A 16516-nucleotide genomic window follows, 5' to 3' on the forward strand; every position below is an offset into this window, starting at 1 on the left:
ATGACTTTTCTAATGTAAGCATTTTATTGCTGTATTATCCTCTCAAAGCACTGCTTTCCTGCATCCCACACATTTTTGTCTGTTGTGTTTTCATTTTCATTCACTTCAAATGTTTGCTGATTTCTCTTGTGATTTTTTTTTTGTTTGATTCATGGGTTAATTAAAAGAGTTTTTAAAATTTCTTAGTATTTATGGATTTTTCAGATATATTATTATTATTTATTCCTAAGTCAATTCTTTTAGGGTAGATAATATACTTTGTAGCATTTCAGTCCTCTTAAATTTGTTCAGATTTTTAGGATGGCCCAGAATGCTGTCTGTCTTGGTGATGTGCCCTTGCAAAGGACATGTGTTCTTCTGGGTTTTTGGGTGTTCATGCTAAGAGCTAATTAGGTCAACTTACACTATAATTAGTGTCTTCTTACTGACTTATCTAGTAGTTTTATCTATTATGAGGAGAGTTTTAAAATTTCCAAGTATAGTTGTGTTTTTATTCATTTCTCCTTTCAGTTTTATCAATTTATACTTCATACTTTGGAAGCTCTACTAGGCACACACTTAGAATTGTTTTGTCCATTTATGATATATGGACCTCTTTATTATTTTGAAATGTCTTCTAGACCTTGGATAATATTCATTACACTGAAGTCTACATTGTCTGATATTAATGTAGTCACTCTCTTTTTTGTTTAGTATTTGTGTAGTATATCTTTTTTTCCATTTTTAAATTTGTTTCTTATGTCTTTATATTTGAAGTGGGTTTTCTTTTTTTGCAGACAGCATATATTTGAGCCTTGCTTTTTTAAAAATCCCGTTTGACAATCTGCATTTTGATTGGAGTGTTTAGCCTGTTTATACTTTGTACAGTTATTAGTATAGTTGGATTTAAATCCATTTTGTTGTTTGCTCTGTGTCCTCTTTGCCTGGTTTCTTCTACTTCTTTTCAATGTTTTATTGTATTATCTCCATTATTGGCTTATTTGCTGCAATTCTTTAATATTTTAGTGGTTGTGCAAGGTTCTGCAATATATATCTGTAATTTAGCACACACCTTCAAATAATATTTATTTTATACCACCTTCATTTATGGTATAAAAACCTTGTAAAAGTATACTTATGTTTCTTCCCTCTCCCATCCTTTGTGCTATTGTTGTTACATAATTGTAATATTACATATATAATGAACCCTATAATATATTTTAGTACTTTTATGTTAGTCAATTATATTCTAAAGAGGTTGAAAAATACAGGGAGAAGTGTATTTTGTTTACTGCCTCTGATAGGCTTCAATAGTGGCCTCCCTCCAGGATATCCATGTCCTAACCCTAGAGTCTGTGAATATATTACCTTACATGGCAGAAGGGACTTTGCAGATGAGATTCAGAATCATGAGATGGAGATACTAACCTAGATTATCCAGATGCCCCAATGATGTAATCACAAGCATCCCAATGAGTGGGAGATATTACTGCAGAAATAGATGTGGTGACAGAAGCAAGAGGCTGCACTGATGCAAGGAAGGGACTGCTAGCTAAGGAATGCAGGTGGCCCTCGGAATCCAAAAAAGGCAAGGAAACAATTTCTCCTCTTGGGAGCATCTGAAAGCAGCTCGCTAGCCCTGCCAGCACCTTGACTTTAGCCTGGAGAAGCCGATTTCATACTCTGGCTTCTAGAAGTGTAAGAGATTAAATGTGTGTTTTTAAATAAATTACTTATTTTTTGGCTGTTCTGGGTCTTCAGTGCTGCTGCGTGGGCTTCCTCTAGTTGTGGCAAGAGGGGGCCGCTCTCTAGTTGCCATGCGCAGGCTTCTTATTGCAGTGGCTTCTCTCATTGCAGAGCATGGGCTCTAGGTTGCATGGGCTTCAGGAGTTGTGGCACACGGGCTGAATTGCCCTGTAGCATGTGGGATCTTAGTTCCCCAACCAAGGACCGAACCCGTGTCCCCTGCATTGGCAGGTGAATTCTTCACCACTGGGCCACTGGGGAAGTGCCAATGTGTGTTGTTTTGAGCCACTAAGTTTATGGTAATTTGTTACAGCCGCTATAAGAAACGAATACACCCCCCACTTTTCTCATTTCCTTTTCTTCTCCTTTCTTTGTAGGAGCTTACTGACATTTTAATCCAGTGTTGTTCTCCTTTTGCCTGAAGAACTTCTTGCAATGCAAATACAGCTGGTAACAATTTCTGTCAGCTTCTGTTTCTCTGGAGATGTCTTTATTTCTCCTTCATATTTGAACTATATCTTCACTGGGTAGAGAGAATTTTGTACTGATTGTTTGGGGGTTCCACCCCTTTCGGTACTTTAAAATGATCACTCCATTGTCTTCTGGATTGTGGGTTTCTTTTATTTTTTTAATTGAAGTACAGTTGATTTAGTGTCATGCTCATTTCTGCTGTCTAGCAAAGTGACTCTTATACACACATATAGATAGTTTATTAAATATTCTTTTCAATTATGCTTTATCCCAGGAGATTGGCTCTAATTCTCTGTTCTGTTCAATAGGACTTTGTTGTTTATTCATTGTGTTTATTTCTGTTGTTGTTGTTCATTTTTTTCTTTTCTGACTGCAGTGACTGGTATGGACAGATATTGCCTCGATGCCCTCTCTCCAAGCATACTAGGGGTCCGCCAGCTGTGCTGGACTCCTGTCTGGGTTGAAGTCATCCTGGGGCATCTAGGCAGGGCTTCAGCCCAGTGATGTTAGAAGGGCTTTGTGTATTAGCTGTGCTCAGTAAGTAGGATTGCCTTCCCAGGCACCCCTCTACCCCTCGGCTTTGAAAGCAGAGAATCCAGTCAGCTGTGGATGGACCAGAACATGACGCCGTCCCCCATGTGTGGTATTTGGACTCCGGGTAACGGAAACCGTACTCGGCCGCTGATTCACTGCCACCAGCAATCTGACCAGGGACACATTTGAGCTTCATTTGAGATGCTGTCTGTTCCTCCATTTCCTGACACAGTCTTGTCTTAAGCTCTTCCAGTTTTTCCTCCTGTTCGCCTTCTAAGTAGATTTTCTTCTGAGGCTGTTTGCTGCACACAGTATATCCCTTTGTTTTCTGTTTGTGTCTGTGTTCCTTTTCCTTTTTCTCATCTTAGACGCTTTACAGATTTCTTCTTGAAGCAGTTCTGGTGATCTGTGTGTTTCTAGAAAGTTGTCAGCTTCTTCTAGGTTGTCAAATTTGTTGGCATTGCATTGTTCATACTATTCTCTTATTTATTTTTAATTTAAAAATATTTTAAATTTCTTTTGGCCGTACCACGCAGCTTGCAGGATGTTAGCTCCTTAGCCAGGGATCAAACCTGGGCAGTTTCACTGCAGTGGGCAGGAGTTAAGTTAGCTTTTTCACTTTCCTCTTTTACCTTCATCAGGGCTTTCTATCTTGTCCCACTGATTTATATTTCTGTTTTTGTACCAGAGCTGTAGTGTCTTAATCACTGGAACTTTCTAGTATAGTCTGAAGTTGGGGGACTTGATTCCTCCAACTTCATTTTTCTTTCTCAAGATTTCTATGGCTATTCAGGGTCTTTTTGGTCCCATTAGTGTTGTTATTTTGTGACTACAAATTGTGAAATTTTTTTGTGGTAGTTCTATGAAAAATGGCATTGGTAATTGATTACGGAGTGCACTGAGTCTGTCGATTGCCTTGTGTAAGTATAACCATTTTCATAATATTGATTCTTCCAATCCAAGAACATGGTATATATCTCCATCTGTTTATGTCTTCTTTGAGATCTTTTATCATTATAGATTTCTGCACACAGGTATTTTATCTCCTATGGTAGCTTTATTCCTGGATATTTTCTTCTTTTGTTGCAACGGTGTATGGGATTATTTCCTTACTTCAACATAATAAAGGCTATATATGACAAACTCATAGCAAGTGTTATTCTCAATGGTGAAAAACTGAAAGCATTTCCTCTAAGATCAGGAACAAGATAAGTGTGCCCACTCTTGCCACTATTATTCAACATAGTTTTTGAAGTCTTATCTACAGCAATAAAAAAAAAAAAAATAGAAAAGGAATCAAGATTTCAAAAGAAGTAAAACTCACTGTTTTCAGACTACATGATATTGTATGTAGAAAACCCTAAAGATACCACCAGAAAGTTGCTAGAGCAAATCAAAGAATTAGGTAAAGTCGCAGGGTACAATATTAACACACAGAAACCCCTTGCATTCCTATTCACTAACAATGAAAAGTCAGAAAGAGAAATTAAGGTATTGTAATTTAGAGACCCATTTTCAGATCCTTTTTCTCCATCCCCCAGCCTGTATAAAGACCAGTCAATGTTACAATAAAGTTAGAAGTTTTTCCCTTTTCAGCAGATTTATTTTTAAAAGATTACCAATTTTTAAGGATTCATTCCAGAGATGTTTTTTCTGGCTTAGAAGAGGACCCTCCCATGTTGAGTAACCTGCAACCAGGAGCATTCCTAGAAGTGAATGAAGCCCAGCATCCCAGAAAAACTTACAGGAGGATTTTGTCAGAAGTGGGTCAGAGTATCCCCTGGATTCTCACCTAATGGGATTCTGAGCATCCTCGACTCTCTCATGAATTAACCAGACGTCCGTGGTCATCCCCGTCCCTTGCATGAGGGGTCCCCAGTAGGGGCCGTTTGAACCAGTGCCAGGGCATTGCCAGGACTCTGCTTGAGGTCTGTTGTCTATAATGCTTATGTCCTATAACAGGTTTCCTGATGCTGAGTTGTGTTCCTTGAAACTGAACATTTATAAAGCCTAGGAATGTGGGCTGCTTGGACGTGGCTAGCCCAATAAGTAGTCTGTCACTGCGTAAGGGCAGCCAAGACCCAGAATGAAGGGTCTCCTAGAGGAGCAGAAAGAAACTCCAGGAGAGATTGGAGTTGGCACAATGGAAAATGCCGCAGGGGTCAGGATCTGAGGGCCTAGAGGTGGGAGTATTCCCACGGGGATATTATGGACACAGAGTAAGGTGACAGACTAGGCAGCACAGGAACCTCAAATCCTTTCCGCTGTGTGTTTGGCAGTTGTGATAGAATTGGGGAAAGCCTGACTATTCCATCTGATGCAGTCAACAGTGAGTTTGGACAATGTTTCCCATATAATTTAAGATACCAACTCAGTTAGTTTAGGATCTCTCTTTGGGATGCTCCAGGGGCCCTGTAAAGCTTCCAAAGTTTGCTAGCAGGAGATTAGAAGAACTTTAATTAGTATTTGATATTTGGGAAGTCAGTCAAAAATTTTCAAGAAATTTTAAAAGACCCAGTTAGATAGAATCAGAGTTCACAGTGAAACAATTACTCCTTGAATTAAGGTGAAAAAAAAGATTTCAAAAGTAAATACACATCAGTTAAAGGCACAAAAATGCACACAATCTGTTATCAAAAGCAGCATTCCAGAAAAAATTTCATCTCTTCAGAGAGACCAAATTTAGTTTCCATCAGCCTATAATAAAATCCATTTGCCTAATTTAAGTTTAATGCAACCTTTAAAAATTCTGACGACGTTCAACATTCTTTTCTCCCTGTTCTATTTCTGCCCAGTTTGCTGCTGTTGTTCTTTAGTCCCTTAGTTATTTCTGACTCTTTTGCAATCCTATGAACTGTAGCCCACCAGACTCCTCTGTCCATGGAATATTCCAAGCAAGATTACTGGCGTAACTCACCATTTCCTCCTCCAAGGGATCTTCCCGACTAAGGGAACTGAAGCCACATCTCCCCATCTCCTGCATTTCAGGCAGATTCTTTTCCAGCTCAGCCACCAGGGAATGAAGCCACCTTTATCCCAGTTACATTTACTTAAAAATCTAGTCTTATCATTTCATTTTCCCTGTTGACAAATTTCATAACAAATGTGATATTCACTTACTGACTTTTAGTAACCCTAGGTACAATGAATGTATTATCCTTCATGCTGATGAGTCTAAAGGCAGGAGTCTGTTAATTAATATTTTTTTTTTCCTTTTTAATCTTTCTTTTTTAAAATTGTGAAAATATGACAACACATTTACAGGAGGCTTGGAAAATATAGAACAAAGGTACATATAGTTCCACTATATATTACAATTATTTGTTTTATGTAGATAAGTTAAGATTTTTAGTTGGAGCTTCAATACCAAACTCTCAGAAATTAATAGAATGAATGTACTGAGAAGTAGAAGAATACAGTAGACCTGAAAAGCATTATGAACCAATTCGACATAATTAAGATTTACACAATTTTCACACAGTAGTAGGATATAAATTCTACTCAAGTTCAGAATGGGCACATGTTTTTCCTCAACTGGCTATCTTATTCCCTCATTGGGGAAACAAGGCCTGGAACCCACACTGCACTCCTCAGATGACTTTGCTGCTCTTTGCTCTGGCCTGCTGGCTCAAGACTTGAAGGCTCCCTTTGGAAGGCAATTGCTTCACCCTCATTTCTAGTTACTGAGGGACATCTCCTCAGGGTACCCAAGTTCTGACAACAAACACCCACTCAGATAACCAGAAAAATCCAAACCTGGCTGAACACTTCAGAAGACAGATTGTCTGCTGTTTCTCTTTTTTTTTTTTTTTTTTTAATTTTTTTATTAGTTGGAGGCTAATTACTTCACAACATTTCAGTGGGTTTTGTCATACATTGATATGAATCAGCCATAGATTTACACTTATTGCCCATCCCGATCCCCCCTCCCACCTCCCGCTCCACCCGATTCCTCTGGGTCTTCCCAGTGTACCAGGCCTGAGCACTTGTCTCATGCATCCCACCTGGGCTGGTGATCTGTTTCACCATAGATAGTATACATGCTGTTCTTTTGAAACATCCCACCCTCACCTTCTCCCACAGAGTTCAAAAGTCTGTTCTGTATTTCTGTGTCTCTTTTTCTGTTTTGCATATAGGGTTATCGTTACCATCTTTCTAAATTCCATATATATGTGTTAGTATGCTGTAATGTTCTTTATCTTTCTGGCTTACTTCACTCTGTATAAGGGGCTCCAGTTTCATCCATCTCATTAGGACTGGTTCAAATGAATTCTTTTTAACGGCTGAGTAATATTCCATGGTGTATATGTACCACAGCTTCCTTATCCATTCATCTGCTGATGGGCATCTAGGTTGCTTCCGTGTCCTGGCTATTATAAACAGTGCTGCGATGAACATTGGGGTGCACGTGTCTCTTTCAGATCTGGTTTCCTCAGTGTGTATGCCCAGAAGTGGGATTGCTGGGTCATATGGCAGTTCTATTTCCAGTTTTTTAAGGAATCTCCACACTGTTTTCCATAGTGGCTGTACTAGTTTGCATTCCCACCAACAGTGTAAGAGGGTTCCCTTTTCTCCACACCCTCTCCAGCATTTATTGCTTGTAGACTTTTGGATAGCAGCCATCCTGACTGGTGTGTAATGGTACCTCATTGTGGTTTTGATTTGCATTTCTCTAATAATGAGTGATGTTGAGCACCTTTTCATCTGTTTGTTAGCCATCTATATGTCTTCTTTGGAGAAATGTCTGTTTAGTTCTCTGGCCCATTTTTTGATTGGGTCATTTATTTTTCTGGAATTGAGCTGCAGGAGTTGCTTGTATATTTTTGAGATTAATCCTTTGTCTGTTTCTTCATTTGCTATTATTTTCTCCCAATCTGACGGCTGTCTTTTCACCTTACTTATAGTTTCCTTTGTAGTGCAAAAGCTTTTAAGTTTCATTAGATCCCATTTGTTTAGTTTTGCTTTTATTTCCAATATTCTGGGAGGTGGGTCATAGAGGATCTTGCTGTGATTTATGTCGGAGAGTGTTTTGCCTATGTTCTCCTCTAGGAGTTTTATAGTTTCTGGTCTTACATTTAGCTCTTTAATCCATTTTGAGTTTATTTTTGTGTATGGTGTTAGAAAGTGTTCTAGTTTCATTCTTTTGCAAGTGGTTGACCAGTTTTCCCAGCACCACTTGTTAAAGAGGTTGTCTTTTTTCCATTGTATATCCTTGCCTCCTTTGTCAAAGATAAGGTGTCCATAGGTTCGTGGATTTATCTCTGGGCTTTCTATTCTGTTCCATTGGTCTATATTTCTGTCTTTGTGCCAGTACCATACTGTCTTGATGACTGTGGCTTTGTAGTAGAGTCTGAAGTCAGGCAGGTTGATTCCTCCAGTTCCATTCTTCTTTTTCAAGATTACTTTGGCTATTCGAGGTTTTTTGTATTTCCATACAAATTGTGAAATTCTTTGGTCTAGTTCTGTGAAAAATACCGTTGGTAGCTTGATAGGGATTGCATTGAATCTATAGGTTGCTTTGGGTAGAATAGCCATTTTGACAATATTGATTCTTCCAATCCATGAACACGGTATGTTTCTCCATCTGTTTGTGTCCTCTTTGATTTCTTTCATCAGTGTTTTATAGTTTTCTATGTATAGGTCTTTTGTTTTTTTAGGTAGATATACTCCTAAGTATTTTATTCTTTTTGTTGCAATGGTGAATGGTGTTGTTTCCTTAATTTCTCTTTCTGTTTTTTCATTGTTAGTATATAGGAATGCAAGGGATTTCTGTGTGTTAATTTTATATCCTGCAACTTTACTATATTCATTGATTAGTTCTAGTAATTTTCTGGTAGAGTCTTTAGGGTTTTCTATGTAGAGGATCATGTCATCTGCAAACAGTGAGAGTTTCACTTCTTCTTTTCCTATCTGGATTCCTTTTACTTCTTTTTCTGCTCTGATTGCTGTGGCCAAAACTTCCAACACTATGTTGAACAGTAGTGGTGAGAGTGGGCACCCTTGTCTTGTTCCTGATTTCAGGGGAAATGCTTTCAATTTTTCACCATTGAGGGTGATGCTTGCTGTGGGTTTGTCATATATAGCTTTTATTATGTTGAGGTATGTTCCTTCTATTCCTGCTTTTTGGAGAGTTTTAATCATAAATGAGTGTTGAATTTTGTCAAAGGCTTTCTCTGCATCTATTGAGATAATCATATGGTTTTTATCTTTCAATTTGTTAATGTGGTGTATTACATTGATTGATTTGCGGATATTGAAGAATCCTTGCATTCCTGGGATAAAGCCCACTTGGTCGTGGTGTATGATTTTTTTAATATGTTGTTGGATTCTGTTTGCTAGAATTTTGTTAAGGATTTTTGCATCTATGTTCATCAGTGATATTGGCCTGTAGTTTTCTTTTTTTGTGGCATCTTTGTCAGGTTTTGGAATTAGGGTGATGGTGGCCTCATAGAATGAGTTTGGAAGTTTACCTTCTTCTGCAATTTTCTGGAAGAGTTTGAGTAACGTAGGTGTTAGCTCTTCTCTAAATTTTTGGTAGAATTCAGCTGTGAAGCCATCTGGTCCTGGGCTTTTGTTTGCTGGAAGATTTTTCATTACAGTTTCGATTTCCTTGCTTGTGATGGGTCTGTTAAGATCTTCTATTTCTTCCTGGTTCAGTTTTGGAAAGTTATGCTTTTCTAAGAATTTGTCCATTTCATCCAAGTTGTCCATTTTATTGGCATAGAGCTGCTGGTAGTAGTCTCTTATGATCCTTTGTATTTCAGTGTTGTCTGTTGTGATCTCTCCATTTTCATTTCTAATTTTGTTAATTTGGTTCTTCTCTCTTTGTTTCTTAATGAGTCTTGCTAATGATTTGTCAATTTTGTTTATTTTTTCAAAAAACCAGCTTTTAGCTTTGTTGATTTTTGCTATGGTCTCTTTAGTTTCTATTGCATTTATTTCTGCCCTGATTTTTAAGATTTCTTTCCTTCTGCTAACCCTGGGGTTCTTCATTTCTTCCTTCTCTAATTGCTTTAGGTGTAGAGTTAGGTTATTTATTTGGCTTTTTTCTTGTTTCTTGATGTAAGCCTGTAATGCTATGAACCTTCCCCTTAGCACTGCTTTTACAGTGTCCCATAGGTTTTGGGTTGTTGTGTTTTCATTTTCATTCATTTCTATACATATTTTGATTTCTTTTTTGATTTCTTCTATGATTTGTTGGTTATTCAGAAGCATGTTATTTAGCCTCCAGGTGTTTGAATTTTTAACAATTTTTTTCCTGTAATTGAGATCTAATCTTACTGCACTGTGGTCAGAAAAAATGACTGGAATAATTTCAATTTTTTTGAATTTTCCAAGACTAGATTTATGGCCCAGGATGTGATCTATTCTGGAGAAGGTTCCGTGTGCACTTGAGAAAAAGGTGAAGTTTATTGTTTTGGGGTGAAATGTCCTATAGATATCAATTAGGTCTAGCTGGTCCATTGTGTCATTTAAAGTTTGTGTTTCCTTGTTAATTTTCTGTTTAGTTGATCTATCCATAGTTGTGAGTGGGGTATTAAAGTCTCCCACTATTATTGTGTTACTATTAATTTCCTCTTTCATACTCGTTAGTGTTTGCCGTACATATTGCGGTGCTCCTATGTTGGGTGCATATATATTTATAATTGTTATATCTTCTTCTTGGATTGATCCTTTGATCATTATGTAGTGTCCTTCTTTGTCTCTTTTCACAGCTTTTATTTGAAAGTCTATTTTATCTGATATGAGTATTGCGACTCCTGCTTTCTTTTGGTCTCCATTTGCATGAAATATTTTTTTCCAGCCCTTCACTTTTAGTCTGTATGTGTCTCTTGTTTTGAGGTGGGTCTCTTGTAGACAGCATATATGGGGGTCTTGTTTTTGTATCCATTCAGCCAATCTTTGTCTTTTGGTTGGGGCATTCAACCCATTTACATTTAGGGTAATTATTGATAGGTGTGGTCCCGTTGCCATTTACTTTGTTGTTTTGGGTTCACGTTTATACAACCTTTCTGCATTTCCTGTCTAGAGAAGATCCTTTAGCATTTGTTGAAGAGCTGGTTTGGTGGTGCTGAATTCTCTCAGCTTTTGCTTATCTGTAAAGCTTTTGAGTTCTCCTTCATATCTGAATGAGATCCTTGCTGGATACAGTAATCTAGGTTGTAGGTTATTCTCTTTCATTACTTTCAGGACGTCCTGCCATTCCCTTCTGGCCTGGAGGGTTTCTATTGATAGGTCAGCTGTTATCCTTATGGGAATCCCTTTGTGTGTTATTTGTTGTTTTTCCCTTGCTGCTTTTAATATTTGTTCTTTGTGTTTGATCTTTGTTAGTTTGATTAATATGTGTCTTGGGGTGTTTCGCCTTGGGTTTATCCTGTTTGGGACTCTCTGGGTTTCTTGGACTTGGGTGGCTATTTCCTTCCCCATTTTAGGGAAGTTTTCAGCTATTATCTCCTCGAGTATTTTCTCATGGCCTTTCTTTTTGTCTTCTTTTTCTGGGACTCCTATGATTCGAATGTTGGGGCGTTTCACAGTGTCCCAGAGGTCCCTGAGGTTGTCCTCATTTCTTTTGATCCTTTTTTCTTTTTTCCTCTCTGCTTCATTTATTTCCACCATTTTATCTTCTACCTCACTTATCCTATCTTCTGCCTCCGTTATTCTACTCTTGGTTCCCTCCAAAGTGTTTTTGATCTCATTCATTGCATTGTTCATTTTTAATTGACTCTTTTTTATTTCTTCTAGGTCTTTATTAAACAATTCTTGTATCTTTTCAATCTTTGTCTCCAGGCTATTTATCTGTAACTCCATTTTGTTTTCAAGATTTTGGATCATTTTTATTATCATTATTCTAAATTCTTTTTCAGGTAGATTCCCTATCTCCTCCTCTTTTGTTTGACTTGGTGGGCATTTTTCATGTTCCTTTACCTGTTGGGTATTTCTTTGCCTTTTCATCTTGTTTAGATTGCTGTGTCTGGAGTGAACTTTCTGTATTCTGGAGGTCTGTGGTTCCTTTTTATTGTGGAGGATTTACCCCGTGGGTGGGGTTAGATGATTGGCTTGTCAAGGTTTCCTGGTTAGGGAAGCTTGCGTCAGTGTACTGGTGCATGGAACTTGATTTCTTGTTTTTGGAGAGCAATGGAGTGCCCAGTAATGAGTTTTGAGATGGGTCTATGTGTTAGGTGTGACCTTGGGCAGCCTGTATGTTGACATTTGGGGCTATGTTCCTATGTTGCTGGAGAATTTGCGTGGTATGTCTTGCTCTAAAACTTATTGGCTCTTGGGTGGTGGTTGGTTTCAGTGTAGGTATGGAGGCTTTTGGATGGTCACTTATTACTTAAAGTTCCATGTAGTCAGGAGTTTTCTGGTGTTCTCAGGTTTTGGGCTTAAGTTTCCTGCCTCTGGATTTCAGTTTTATTCTTCCTGTAGTCTCAGGACTTCTCCAACTATACAGCACTGATAATAAAACTTCTAGGTTAATGGCGAAAAGATTCTCCCCCGTTAGTGACACCCAGAGTGGTTCACAGAGTTACATGAACAGGAGAAAAGGGAGGAGGGAGATAGAGATGAGCAGGAGGAGAAAAAGGGGGACTCAAGAGGAGAGAGACAGATCTACGCAGCTGTCTGTTCCCAGAGTGTTCTCCGTATCTCAGACACCTACAAGGATTCACAGAATTGGATTGGGAAGAGAAGGGGAAAGGAGGAAATAGAGGTGTTCTGAGGTAGAAAACAGAGAGTCAAGATTGGGAGAGAATAATCTTCGGTTTAAAGATAGGGCTTCTCTTTTTTTTTTTTTTTTGTAAGGTTATAGTGTAGTGAAAATGAAAATGAAGAGTAGTAGAGGAGTACTAGAGGACTTTAAAAGAAATAAGAGAAAAAGAAAAATAGAAAATAAAAGAGAAAACGGAAAGGAAAAAAAAGAAGAAAAAAGAAAAAAAAAAGAGAAAAAAGAAAAAAAAAACAAAAAAAAAGAAAGAAAAAAAAAATTTTTTTTTCCCCTAATTAAAAAAATCGTAAAAATCTATGAAAATGAAAGTTAAGGAGTAATGGGGGAGTAATAGGGAATTTTAAAGGAAAATAAAAGAGAAAAAATAAAAAAGAAAAAATATAAAAAGAAAAAAAAAATTTTTTTTTTTCCTTACTTAGAAAAAAAAAGTAAAAATATATCTAGGAGTTTCTCTGGAGCTGTTGCGGTCAGTGTGGGTTCGGCTCAGTTTCAGATAGCTCCTCGTTCCAGCTTACACTTCTCGATATCTACAGGGCCCTTCCGGTGAAGTCGGTGTTTTCTACAGGGATTTTAATCTGTTGCACCAGTCCCTTCTGAAGTGGTTCCCTTTGTTTATTTGGCTTCTGTTTGCCGGTCTCTTCAGAGCCTCATTTCCGCCCTGACACAGGCGGGCAGAGGTGGACTCTTATTCAGGTAGCTAGTTCCGTTGCGCTGCTGGGACGGGCTGACGCTGCGGGGATGGGCTGGCGCTGCGGGGCGGGGCTGACGCTGCGGGGAGGGGCTGGCCCTGCGGGGTCGGGCTGGCGCTGCCGGGAGGGGCTGTCGCTGCTTTCTCCGTCTGCGCTGCTCAGGCTCCCGGCTGTTCTATATGGAGCGCGCCCCGCGCTGCGCGAGGTTCCAGCCCTCGGGTGTTACACAAAAGCGCGGAAGGGAAAGCTGCGCCTGCTCTCTGTGCCTTCCCTGTCAGAGCGGTCCAGGCAGCGAGGGGCTTGATGGGCGCACTATCCCCAGGTGTGGCGCACTCACTCCCTTCCGCGGACCCAGTCTCAGTTTCCGCTGGCGCCAGTCGGGTGCGCGCGCCTTCCGCCCTCCGCGTCCCCAGCCCCAGTCCCCGCCCGCGCTGGTCGGGTGCCTGCGCCCTGTGTCTCACCGCGACCTTCCCCTCCCCCCTCCCTCCTGCCTCCGGCGGGGCTGGGCCGGTCCGCAGCCTGCGAGCTCTTCTCGGGACTTTCTCCGTCCCTTTGTTCTGCGAACGGCCGGCAGTGTGTTCCGGCCGGTTAATTTTCTCTCTCTTTTGGTCTCCCACAGTTCAAGTTGGCACCTCACAGAAGCTCCCTCCGATTGTCCTCAGGGCACTCAGGCCCGGACCCTAGCCCAAGCAAGGCCGCCTAAGACTCCCTTCCCGGGACGGGTCTCCGTCCTTAGCTCTTTTGTCTCACTTTTTATCTCTTATATTTTGTCCTACCTCCTTTCGAAGACAATGGTCTGCTTTTCTGGGCGCCTGATGACCTCAGCTAGCGATCAGAAGTTGTTTTGTGAAGTTTGCTCTGCATTCAGTTATTCTTTTGATGAATTTGTAGGAGAGAAAGTGGTCTCCCCGTCCTACTCCTCCGCCATCTTGGCTCCTCCCCAGGAGTCTGTTAATTAATATTAAACCCACAAATTTAAGCCAGAAAAGTGAATCCCTACAGAACGAGAGATCTCATAGTTCTCCTGCTTGAATTTAAAATGGCCTTTTCTTCAATCTTGGGGCCTTCAGATGAATCAGGCAGTTTCTTGGAACAAAGCAAAATAGTTAAATTGTAAAGGGCAGAGGAGGGGGAAATGCAAGCTCCTTTCTAAAGTCCCAACAAGTAACCCAAGGCTGGAGTCTCAGGCAGTGTGGGCTGTATTTGTATTTCAACGTTTAAATGCTCTAGTCTGCCCACAGTCTTGGCAGAGACTTGGAGGAGCATTTGAGGAGAAAAGAGTACAGAAAACAAAGACGCCAATGACCAAACCTTGAAGACACAAACCAGGTTTCAGGGTAAAGACGATGGGAGTGCATGTATAAGGATCGAGGGTGAGGAATGGGGAGGAGGAACCAGTAAGACTGAAAACGTGAAAGAGACAGGAAAATAAAGCCGAAAATGTGGGGGCTTACAGCCGCGACTGATGCTAGGTTTAAACCTGTATCACTCTTGTAAATCTCCCTTCAGGGGAGCCTGCTGCTCCAGGGTCTGCAGGGCGTGAGGTGAGCCTCTCCCACCCCTGTTTGTCTCCTATTGAGATGAGCTGTTGGCGGCCAGAGGGAGCAGGTCACAGAAGCTGCGAGGAGGGAGGCTGTAGCTGCCCGACATCCACTGTCTGGGAAGGCGAAAGGAGAGGACAGAGAGAAGTAGAGAGATTTCAGGAGCGGGAGAAGGACAAGGGGGAGGGGAAAGCGTTCTTTGAATGAGGTCCTGAGACCCCCAGGGGCCGGGAAGGCTGACTGACTAGAAAGCAGCGACACTGAAACGAGAGGTTCACGTGGCCGCTCGTCAGCCCCGAGGAACCTGGTGCGGTGGCTAGGTCCTCTCCCCAGAAGGGGACAGCTGCCCCACCTTGGGAGCCATGAATCTGATAATGACCAGGGTTCTTGGCCTTCTCCAATCAGTACAATTTGTTTAGAGGCCAGCAAGAAATCAGGCAAGGTCTTATTGGTGCTCCTGAGCTGGCTGCCGAAGGGAGCAACAAGTCGGCGTTCCCTTGCTTCCTCCCTGAGTAGGGGCAGACTCATTCCTTATGTGGGATGAGGGTGGGCGTGTGTCCAGGCGTTGGGCCGGAGAGGCTGGCTTAGGTAGTGTGCCCTCCGGGAGGGCAGGGGACATTCTCAGTACCCTGTTTTTACTCCCACTACCTTTTTTTTTTTTCTTTTTTTGGCTTCCAGCTCTTTAGAAATAGCAGTTGGGGGGGGGGGGGTTGGTCTCTATATGTTTTGTGCCCCAATTTGCCCCAACTACACACAATTATTTTTAGTCCCACACAGTTCTTTGTATTTCGTAGCCTTAGTAATGGTGTGTCCGGGTGCAGGCTTCGTACCATTGCAGCAAAGGGTCCCAGGTCCATGTGTCTTATTTCACATGGAGAGACTCTACACCCTTATTCTTAAGGCATATGGGGCTGAAGTTCTCTTCTGAAACTTCTTCCTGCTGAACAGGGCTGCAGACCCCAGTCTACCCTAGCGGTGTAGAGGTCACTCACTGACTGTTCCAGGGACCTGTAGGGATCTGGGCCACTTTCTGTGGAATGGATTGAATTCCTTGAGCCATCATGAGCTCTAACGCAAACTGTTAGAGCCATCATGAGCTCTAATGCAAACCTAAAAGACACAAACTTCACCAAAAGGTTGATAAACAAGTGTTAAAAATGGGAAGCACAATAGCTATTACAGGACCTAGAAAGGGAAGGAACCAGGATAACTTTGGGAGGGCTGTCTTAACTGTTGACCAGACAGGGGTGATGTTACCCTGCCAAGAAGCCATTCTGCTTGGATATTTATTTTTGTTAGTCTTAATGTCTAACATGTTTCTCTGTTCTTGGAATGGAAGGTCTAGACCTGCTGGACGCAGGTTCTTGGACTGAGAAGTCTTAGTCACGGGTTTACAACAGTAGGGAAGACAACAGAGCACTAGAGGAAATATGGCATAAAGCAGCATGAATGATAAGAACCAGTTAAAAGAAAATAAAAGCTTCCTGCCGGAAAGGTTTACTATACCTTGTGGGATCCAGGAGAACAAACTGGTGAATCAGTTTTCAGTTTCTCCACCCATATCGAATAGTGTGGTTTGGTGGTTAATTGTCTGCTAAACCACGTAACGTGTCCAATTTTCTGTGTTGGTTTCTACTGGGAAGAGGTGTTGACAGATGTGCTCAAAAAGTCTTGGCCATCTTACGTACCCCTCCTTTTTCTGCAGAAAGATAATCAAGGGTCAATTTCCTTTTGATGCCTAGGGCAGTGAATGACGGCTACTAGTTTTGGGTTTTGAGCCACTTCTGTAAGATGACAAATGTCAGCCCCATATTTTATAGGGGAATTTTTTG

General features: G+C 40.8%; 1 protein-coding gene across 9 annotated transcripts in view; it reads left to right on the forward strand.

Moving 5' to 3' along the window:
• The window catches only part of CHDH (choline dehydrogenase), a 104016-nt gene that overhangs the window by 29842 nt on the left and 57658 nt on the right, over positions 1–16516 (forward strand). For 2 of the 9 annotated variants that reach the window (XM_043886210.1, XM_043886215.1), the window contains exon 1: positions 2103–2175. The exons of the other annotated variants lie outside the window; for them this stretch is intronic. The gene's annotated coding sequence lies outside the window, so the exon portion shown is untranslated. Of the gene's footprint in view, positions 1–2102; positions 2176–16516 lie in introns of those variants that run through there. 9 annotated transcript variants of the gene reach the window in all.

Source organism: Cervus elaphus, chromosome 24 (genome assembly GCF_910594005.1).
Source record: "Cervus elaphus chromosome 24, mCerEla1.1, whole genome shotgun sequence".
Lineage (NCBI taxonomy): Eukaryota > Metazoa > Chordata > Mammalia > Artiodactyla > Cervidae > Cervus > Cervus elaphus.